At 41.4% G+C, this 2,619-nt stretch overlaps 1 pseudogene; it reads left to right on the top strand.

Annotated features, from left to right (window-relative positions):
• The first annotated feature begins 660 nt into the window (after window positions 1-660).
• LOC140600668 (disks large homolog 3 pseudogene) lies at window positions 661-2,025 on the top strand (annotated as a pseudogene).
• Window positions 2,026-2,619: the final 594 nt, after the last annotated feature.

Genomic DNA, 2,619 nt, shown 5'->3' with positions numbered 1-2,619 from the left:
AAAATTAATTCAATCAATACATATACTGAATGTCCTCTTTGTAAGTCAGATTTTAAATGAAAGGAAAGGATATGATAAATATATGTCAATAATCACATTGAAAAAAATAAAACCGATGCTTAATACAGGAAAGTGAATCATGATCAAAATATATTAGTTCTAGTGAGAACAAACATGGAAAAAGCAAAGAACCAGGAATAAAGAAAAGAGAGTAAGCATTTACACAGTACAGCTCATGTTCCAAATGTAGTTTATGTTATGTGATTTATTATCTTAATTGATCAGTTTCCTCCATGCTGATGGGGTAAGCAAGTTTCCAATTACATTTACAGATAAGGAATGGGCCTAGGTCATTTAAGAAGTTACCCAGAATCACACACTATGGGAAAACCAGTGCTAAACTTGCAATTGGCTCTATTTTTTTTTTTTATCAAAGTCATTTTCTCTTGATGTATGGGAATATGGATAACAAAGAAATGAGCTGACTGGTGCAATCATCTAATACTTTAAAGAAGTAGGAAGCCTTCATAAACAAAGATGATAGGAAGAATAGGAAGTTTTTTGTATCTAAAAAGAATTTAATATGCATTACTTTTGGTTCACAAACTGGCTCCCACACATAGAGGGCTAAGAGAGATCAAAGAAAGAGATAGGGTCCGTGGTCTCTCGCGCGGGACGGAGGGGCTGGCAGGAGTGGCGCTTTCTCAGCACTAGACCTGGACTCCGACCCGGCGCCAGAGTACAGTCGTTTTGAATCAAAGATACATGACTTGCGAGAACAAATGATGAACAGCAGCATGAGCTCTGGGTCTGGATCCCTCCGAACAAGTGAGAAGAGGTCTTTGTATGTCAGGGCCCTGTTTGATTATGATCGAACTCGGGACAGCTGCCTGCCAAGCCAGGGGCTCAGCTTCTCCTATGGTGACATTCTGCATGTCATTAATGCATCTGATGATGAGTGGTGGCAGGCAAGATTGGTGACCCCACATGGAGAAAGTGAGCAAATCGGTGTGATCCCCAGTAAAAAGAGGGTGGAAAAGAAAGAAAGAGCTCGATTGAAAACCGTGAAGTTCCATGCCAGGACGGGGATGATGGAGTCTAACAGGTCGATCAAAACGAAACGTAAAAAGAGTTTCCGCCTCTCTCGAAAGTTTCCATTTTACAAGAGAAAAGAAAACATGGCCCAGGAGAGCAGCATACAGGAACAGGGAGTGACATCCAACACCAGTGACAGCGAAAGCAGTTCCAAAGGACAAGAGGATGCAATTTTGCCATATGAGCCAGTGACACGGCAAGAAATTCACTATGCAAGACCTGTGATCATCCTGGGCCCAATGAAGGACAGAGTCAACGATGACCTGATATCCGAGTTCCCACATAAATTTGGATCCTGTGTGCCGCATACCACTCGGCCTCGACGTGATAATGAGGTGGATGGACAAGACTACCACTTTGTGGTCTCCCGAGAACAAATGGAGAAGGATATTCAGGACAACAAGTTCATCGAAGCAGGCCAATTTAATGATAATCTCTATGGGACCAGCATCCAGTCAGTGCGGGCAGTTGCAGAGAGGGGCAAGCACTGTATCTTAGATGTTTCTGGCAATGCTATCAAGAGGCTGCAGCAAGTACAACTTTACCCCATAGCCATTTTCATCAAGCCCAAATCCATTGAAGCATTTATGGAAATGAACCGACGGCAGACATACGAACAAGCAAATAAGATCTATGACAAAGCTATGAAACTGGAGCAGGAGTTTGGAGAATACTTCACAGCCATTGTACAGGGTGACTCACTGGAAGAGATTTACAACAAGATCAAACAAATCATCGAGGACCAGTCTGGGCACTACATTTGGGTCCCATCCCCTGAAAAACTCTGAAGAATCCCCACCAAGCACTCTTGTGAACAGAAGACATCAAGTCCCTCTTCCCTCCTCCCTCTTCAGTCCTGTCCCCACCAGGAGAACAAATGACTACTGTTCTTGTCCCCTTTTTTAGATATGTCCCAAAAATTGAGTTTTCTAGTCCAAAAAAAAAAAAAAAAAACAAAGAAAGAGATAGATCACTCCAGATTCATAGGTGGCAGGTTTCATAAGCAAGGGGATGTACAAATGTGGTTCATCTTGGGCTGTCACAAGATAAGTAGAACTTTGCACCTGCCCACCTGAATCTTAAAAATGTACATCAAAATTAAAAGCTCTCATTCTCAGATCCACAGTCATCCATTTAATCTTTGCTTTCTCCTTTCTCTCTTTACTCAACAATTACATTATTATGCCTAGTTAAACATCAGATAAAAATAACTAAATCTGAGCATTAAATGAGTCCCTCCACATAGCAGGCAATGTGCCAGGTGCCTTAAAAAATACATCTCATTAAATTTTTGCTGGGACACTGTGAGTTATACCATGTCATCCCTGAGTCAGGGTAAAAGAAATCTAAATAGTAAAGACAAATCTCCCCTCCTGAAGTAAGGAAATAAACCAGGTGATGATCTTCTCCCATGGAACTATTTGGTTCCCTGAGAGTATGGTAGTATATCAGTACTAATCACCACTGCCAGAAAATTAAACACCTAGCAAATCCTGGTCAACTTTAGAGAGTTAAGGAAGAGCC

The sequence above is a fragment of the Canis lupus genome, chromosome 12 (assembly GCF_048164855.1).
Source record: "Canis lupus baileyi chromosome 12, mCanLup2.hap1, whole genome shotgun sequence".
In the NCBI taxonomy this organism is placed as follows: Eukaryota; Metazoa; Chordata; class Mammalia; order Carnivora; family Canidae; genus Canis; species Canis lupus.
The sequence above is the reverse complement of the archived record's forward strand: the minus strand, read 5'-3'. Positions and strand labels throughout refer to the sequence as shown.